This window comes from Mustela nivalis (genome assembly GCF_964662115.1).
Source record: "Mustela nivalis genome assembly, chromosome: 2".
Classification (NCBI taxonomy): Eukaryota; Metazoa; Chordata; class Mammalia; order Carnivora; family Mustelidae; genus Mustela; species Mustela nivalis.
In genome coordinates, this window is record NC_139021.1 from 145,774,606 (window position 1) to 145,782,481 (window position 7,876).

Consider the following 7,876-nt stretch of genomic DNA (forward strand, 5'->3'; position numbering starts at 1 on the left):
AGGGAACAGAACAGGGACACCAGTTCCATAAGAGGCAGGTAGGGAATAGGAGCCAGGGTATGAGCAGAGACTCTGGCATTAGTCAGGAAGGAAAACCCAAAGCCCAACTCCAACCCTCTGTTGTGAAATTTGAGGGAAATGGGCAGGGAATGGGGGCATGTCAGGAAAGAAAGGGCTTTGTTTCCACTGCTCGGAGGTGGTATTTGTCTAGAGACGATTAGGGGTGCTGAGTGTGGGGTGAGGTAGTGAGGTCAGAGGCAGGTGGTTTGAAATTGTCATTGTGGTGAAAATTAACCTATGGCAGGTATCCCTCTTGAGTATTGATCCCAGACTTGGGAGTCCCCCTGACAGGTCAGGCCTGAGTAAAGACCCCCTTGGTCCAGGAACATGGGATTTGTCTTAAGCAGCTGCGTACAGACCTAGGAACGCATTCTGTCCCATCCAGAGTGCTAGTTCTCCATCTTTGATCAGCCCCACCAGCCCTTCCAGAACCTTCTAGAGAGTCAGCTGACTCTCTCTCTTAGCAGAGCACTCTGTGGGTTTCTCTCCTGGTGTTTGCTCTCTGGCCTGGTGAGTCAGCAAACATGGCTTTGTTCCTTTGTGTGTTTGAGCTCCAGAGCCTTTGTTTTATCCTTTAACCACTGGGGATGAAAGAATGGGCTGCCATGGCTGTAGCTCCTCATTGTTTCCTCGTTTATTAATTTCCCCCTTCTGGTTTCCATCTCAGTCAACAGGGACAGCATCTGCAGATATGTCTCTCGATTGAGTCCATTTTTTCTCTTCAATTATGTCGAATCATATTAAATTTCTAATTTAATGCCATTTTAAAACCTTGATCTTCCTTAAACTCTGCCATTTTCATAATTAGTTGTTCTTGTCTTCTAGTTTTTATTTCTTTATTTTGTTTGAACATTTCACACACTCTTTTTTTTTTTTTTATTTCCCTTTTAGGTTGCTCTATTATCTCTACATTCTGGGCCCTGAGTCTCTTTGTTTCTTTTATCTGCTGGCTCTCCTTGGCTAGATACCTAGGATTTTTCTTCCCCCTTGAACTCATCCTCAGCAGGAAATGTTTTCCATGAGACGCTCCCGCTCCCAGTAGCCCAGATGGGGGAGGCACCACAGCGGGACAGGGCCATGTTTGGCTTTGCTGGAATCTGGGAGATTCTGTTAGGTCCAGATAGACTCCAATGCTATCTTCTCAGCTCAAGTTTCCCACAGCATGCACACCATGCTGCTGACTTGACACCCTCATTTCCCACAAGACCTTGGGACACGTGGTCCTGCTCTGTGTCATGGCTTGGGCTGGAGATGAGGGTTTGTGTCCTGTTTTATGGGGAGCACTGCCCTCTGCAGCTCTGACATAAAACGGAGCAGACTCAGCTCTCTGTGTGCCTGAGCACTGAGACTTCACCTCTCAGCTCCTCTGGCCAGGACATAAGTCTTTTTTATTTATCTGTTTATTTATTTTTAAGATTTTATGTATTTATTTGACAGAGAGACAGAGAGTACAAGGAGGCAGAGGAGCAGGCAGAGGGAGAGGGAGAGGGAGAAGCAGACCATCTGCTGAGCAGGGAGCCTGATGCGGGGCTTGACCCCAGGACCCTGGGATCACGACCTGAGCTGAAGGCAGCTGCTTAACCTGCTGAGCCACCCAGGTGTCCCTGACGTAAGTCTTGTGTTCAAGACTTGACATAAGTCAAGTGTTCAAAGTCTAAGAGCCATTCACTGTTGTGAATTCATTTAAGTTCAAGTTTCTCCTTCTTTCTCCTCCTCCTCTTCTTCTTACATCTCTGGCAATTAGAACATGGCTTTCCTTATTTTTTTTTTTTTACTGGAATTTGTGTTAAAAGTTGTTCTTAGCGTTGAGGATTCAGGGGAGATGGGCAGGCACTCGCTTCTGAGGGCACGAGCCTGGCAGCGGTATGGGTTCCGCTGAGGGTATTCCTCAGCCCAGGACAGGCACAGGAGAGGCAAACAGCTGGTTTCATCCACTTGACTCAGAGGTTTTACCCTGGGCGTGTGACACAAAGAAATGAGGCCAGGGAAGAGCAGCATATTGGAGGGAGGTTGACCTGGGTGCTGGGCCCTGGGGCCTGTGATGGAAAGAAAGTGGAGATGACTGTGGGTGGGAGGTCCTGATGGGTTAAAAAACAATGGGGTGGGAACAGTAAGTCAATAAACTGGACATGTACACGATGTTGGCAAGAGGGAGATATCTCAGTTGTGCGGTTGGTGGCTTACAAGGCTCCGGGTGTGGTCAGGGGTAGGCAGGTGGCTTGTAGGGCAAACAGGTGGAGGCCGAGAGGTCAAGGATAAAAGGTCATGGTGTTGGGTGTGACATCCCGTGGATGTCGAGGTTTGCTGGGATAACAGTGGGCATTGGGCTGCATGGCCGTGTTAGCTGAATCGAGCTCTATAGTTCAAAGGAAGGAGAGGGATGGTTGGAGGGAGAGGGCACAGAGTGGCACAGCAGAGTGGCAGGGCTCTTCCCTGAGTCCTTGACTGTGAGCAAGGCCCATGCCCTGGGGCCCACTGGGCTCTGGAACGGGGGCTGAAGCGGGTCACTGGCATGGACCTGGCTGCCCCAGCTGCGCCGAGTCTGCTTAGAACAGGAGGCGGCATGGGAGGCCTGTGGGTTGGAAAAGTACTAGTTGAGAGTTTAGGGCACTCTGCAGGTCCCGCCATCCCGTGCCAAGTACTCTCCCATTTCTCCAAGATTAAAAGAAATATCTGCAGTTTCCAGAAAAAGGAAAAATAGTGTCATCAATGATGGTGTGGCAGAAAGCAACACTTAACGGACGTGCAATTAACTAAGTGGTGATGCAAACACCTCCACGTTTGTTCCATGGTTCTGCTGACAGCGGACGGTTTAAGATAGATTTTTAAGCTAGGCTAGTAAAGGAGTATAAGCTTTGAGCGCCATCTTCTGGAACAATCCACCCGTTATTCTCATGCCCATCCTCAATGAGGCAACTGGGCACCTAATGCTCGAGGCCACAAGTTAGGACAGCCTCTGGGGTGGGGAGCACTGCAGGAGATGCCCATCGCCTCCTGTGCCTTCCCTCCTCTGGGACCCCAGGGGACTTGTGCTGATTGAGCCCCAAGCCCATCTTGGAGTGGGCTCCTGGCCCCAGCTCCCTGAAAGGAAGAAGTACCTAAGCTTCTTCTTTATGGCCTCCTGTCTGTGAGGCGGCTCCTCTCACCACCAACCATCTGCTTGCTGACCCAGAGTGTGCTTCCCAGGGATGCCCCCCACCCATGGGTAGCGCGAAAGAAAAAAATGAAGGGTCAGGATTTCCGGTTACAAGACATCCATTTTTGGATTTGAGAATCCCATCTCACCTTTAGGCTCAAGAGCTGCAACCCTGGGCATTCTGCATGTCGTCGGAGTCCCCAGAATTTCCACAAGGGTCATGAACATGGCCCCCCAGAATGTCGAGTCACCAACATGCTTTTCTTCAGCTCCTCACTTGTCAAAAGAGAAGATGAGTCCCCACGGTCCCTTCCCGATCTTGCCATCTGACCTGAGCAACTAGGTCCTGACCCAGCATTGTCTCAGATTCCCAGGAGCTGCCACTTGGGAGCCCTCACTGTGTGTGTGAGGATGGGGCGCTGTGCACTCTTCATGCTCCATCTCCACGTAGCTGTCGTCTCTACAGCGGGGACAGTGGCCTGCCTGTGGTCACCCAGCTGGTCCTTAACCATAGAGTCTTTTCACAAGATCCCCCGTGTCCCCCAGAGCCCACCACTTGGAAGAGGACTCCTGACAATATCAGTTGATTAATGGCTGTTATGGGCTGTACTGTGTCCCCTCCAGATTAATCTGTGGATGCCCTAATCCCCTCAGTACCTCGGAATGTGACTATTTGGAGATGGGGCCTTTATTTTTTTTAAAATTTATTTGACAGACAGAGGTCACAAGTAGGCAGAAAGGCAGGTAGAAAGAGGGAAGAGGAATCAGGCTCCCCATGGAGCAGAGGGCCTGATGCAGGGCTCGATCCCAGGACCCTGGGATGATGACCTGAGCTGAAGGCAGTGGCTTAACCAACGGAGCCACTCAGGAGCCCCTGGTGATGGGGTCTTTAAAGAGATAGCAAAATTAGATGAGGTCACTAGGGTTGGCCCTGTTCTCAGATGACCGTTGTCCTTCAGCGGAAGATGAGGACACACAGAGCAGAGGCCTGTGAAGGCATAGGAAGAGCTGGCCTTTTACAAGCCAAGTAGAGAGGCCTCAGCAAGCATGAAACCTGCAGACACCTTGATCTTGGACTTTTAACCTCCCAAATTGTAAGAAAATAAATTTCTGCTCTTTAAGCCACCGAGTCTCCGGTACTTTGTTCTGGTAGCCCGTGCAAACACGGTACCCCTAGATGGACAGACACCGCACGTCCCGTCTGCTGTTAACTGAGCCCAGACTGCACACGAGGGGCCAGCCTTCTCTGTCTCCCACCACTGTCCAAGCCCAGCCCCCGGCTGGCACAGGCTGGGTCTGTAGGTCGGAGGCAGCAGGTGGATGTGGGACCCCGAGAGAAAGGGCAGGTGCCAGGGGAAGGTGAGAGTGGACCCTGAGAGGCTCCTACTTGCTCACATGGCTCAGCTACTTGGGGCATCAGGAAGCCAAAGACAGTGAGAGAAAGGAGCGGGAGTGAAGGATGGCGGGCGATGAGGGGCCACTTACTGAGAGACAGATGGATCAGGCTCCCCAGTGTGTGGCAGGATGTTGGAGGCAACTGCTCAGCCCATGGTCACACCCTCGACCTGCTCCCACACCCTGTGCTGGGCCTGACAGCAGCCGTGTGCCCACAGGGACATCCTTCCCCCATGGGCACAGCACTGGGGAGCAGCCTTTCAACTTGAGCAGGGGCCGGCAACTGGAGATTGTGGGCCACTGGGCAGCTGAGGGCACAGGGAGGCAGAGATGGGAGCGAGAGAGCGGGATGGACAGAACTCAGAGACCACAAGGCCCAGAGGCGGCCATGTTTGCAGGAGGGCCTGAAAGAGAAGGTGTTGTTCCCATGGGCTTTCCAGCGTCTGGTCTCGCCCGGACTGGTGGCCTCTCTGACCACAGGTCAGCACCTGTGGCCAGTGTCATTCTGTGCTGCTGCAGCCCGCTGTGTCAGGCTGTGCTCTCCTGCAGGGGGACCCTTCATGGCAGGATGTTGCCAACCTTCCCATGGAGATTGTGAGCAAGCTGGGGGCCCATTCTGAAGTGGTCTGTGACATTTTTGTGAGCTTTGCGGCTCACCTGAGAGATTCAGGACTTCACAGTAGAATTCTTCATATTGAAGAATGTAGATTTCATACTCTCCCCAGGGCTCCTCCTCCTCCAGAGCTGGACCAAAGTCCTGTCTGCAGGAGGCCTGCATGGCTATTCCCAAACCACCCAGTGCCAGGCCTGCACAGGCCTTCCGTCCTAGTGGCTCTGGCGAGGCTAGGTCCCTGGGCCCTCTTGACACAAGGTAGAAGACAGATGGAGCTCAGACCACTTGTTTCCTGCTGCAAATGGCCAGATGGTACCAAGGGCCTGGGCACCTGCTTGGGGTGTGGAATGGAAAACAGGGATAGTGAGGGGAGCTGATGGATGTTTCTGTGGACTAATTTAGTGCCTGAGCAGATGCTGAGAACAGCACAGCAAGAAGCACTGGGTGGTGATCGAGAAATAGTGTTTCTTTCTGCCCCACTGGCCACCTCAACATCCCAGGCCCACTCTGGGGGGTCCCGGTGCACGGACTGTGACAGGGGAGGAGTTCCAACATGGAGATATGTGTGAGTGCACTGTAGCTTGCACACTCGTGAAGGAGGCCTGTGGCTGAGCCGGGTGGGATCTGAGGGAAGCTCCCAGCTTCCAGAAGCACAAGCTTTGGCCCAGGTCCACTCTGTGTCTATAGGGGCCACTCCCAAGTGACACCGAGAGGTATTGAGAAAATGTCTGAGGGAAGGAGTAAGCATTGCCCAGTATATTCCCCCTTGCACATGTTTCAGCTCAGGACAGCTCAGATGTCAGACATTTTCTAAAAATGTCCTGCCCTGCCCCAAAACCTCAGGCAGGAGGTGGAGACAGGTGATCTTCAAGTCAGCTCTCAGCAGTGGGCTGTGCCCCTTTCTCCTTCACAAAAGCTAGGAACCCCAGGTTGATGACAAACCGGAAGATCTGCTGAGCTAGATCCCGGGACGGCAGGGCGGGAGCATGGGTCCAGGAAGGGGTCTCCAAAGAATCTCCCTTTTCCTGATGCCTCCTGATATTGTCCCCACCAGAAGCAAGGCCAGGGTCCATGGCTGCGGGGCTGGGGTGGGGGTGGTGGGGGCAGGCCTATGTTCCTCTCAGATGTCCGTGCCTACTTCCCTCCTCAGCTCAGGGATGAGGAAGGAGCGATGAGCCCAGGTTCGTATTGGCTAAAAGTAAGACAGCTCCCAGCGCCTGCTAATGAACAGGCATGTTGATGTTGGTCAGGACCAGACCTTTCTCCAGATGGGGTCATGGAGGCTCGGAGATGGCCAAGTACCATCCTATGGTTCAATGTAGCTACAACGTTGGAGCCCAGAGCCAGTTGGAAAAGTGTCCTTGGACCTCTCAGGCCGGGATCATGCTTTCACCAGTTACAGACAAAAGACCCCACTTTTTGGGAAGAGATGAAATCTCTGTTGTTTTAACTCCCATTCTGTAAAAAAATGTTTCACACATTTTTCTTGGTATCACAAGTACAATAAACATGTTTTCCCCGATTCTCAGAAGACTGAGAGTCGAGCCACCTTTTCAGAGCTGGATGTGGCAGCTCTTGGCTCATTCGTGCTTGGCCCGTAGGCACCAGCTGCTCTGTGAAGGTGGTCCAGAGCCAGTGGTCCCACCCCATGCTGCACAGGCGTCTGTGACCTACCTATCCGGAGACTTCCCCACGGGGCTGCACAAGGGCAGGGCCACCTGCCCGCTGGGGGTCCTGCATCCCCCCTCACCACACTCCGTGTTTATACCACCTGTGCTTTTCACTCTCGTAACCCCAGAGCGAACCCAAGCATTGACTAGGGCCTCCCATTCCATGAAGGACCTTGGGAAGTGGGGCCTGGAGCAGTTGTTTGTTCTCTTTCACGCACCTATATAGTTGCTCTGGAATGGGGCCCAGAGCGGGGTCCAGTGAAACTATGAGTCCATGCCGCAGGGTTAAGCCTCCTCCTCTACTTCCTCCATTTTGAATTGGCTTATTTCTCTGAGACATGGTGCACCTAGCATTTTGTGCCAGGAAAAGCTCTCTTAGAAACAGCTTGTGAGGAGCACCTGGGTGGCTCAGCCCAGGTCATGATCTCAGGGTCCTGGGGTCGAGCACCACATCGGGCTCTCTGCTCAGTGGGGAGCCTGCTTCTCCCCTCTCTCTGCCTGCTTCTTTGCCTACTTGTGACCTCTCTCTATCAAATAAAACAACAACAACAACAACAACAACAACAACAACAACAACAAAAACCAGCTTGTGAGATGGATGGGCTGGGGGATGCACCAAGGGCCCACAATGGGGTGGGACATGTTCTCTGTCACTGTTCCCATCCTGGCTGGTGGCAGGACATGGATCTGTGGCCCAAGCCATGACAGGACGGGGAGGTCGGGAAGGGGTCCTTGAGAAAGAGCAGCTCCAGATACAAATGCTTTGGAGAGTTACACTGCAAACACTCTCCACATACTTATACACAGGCCATGCCAGATAAGACTTTCACTTATTTATTTTTGTTTTAAATTAGGGTCATGGCTATCTAGCCACTTTAATCCATACAGATTAAAAACCCAAACCTGACATTTTTTTTTTTTGTTTTTACCTACACTTGTCTTACAGAAATTCCACCGAAAAGCATAATTATGACTTTGAAGGATATGAGGGTGGAGGCAGAG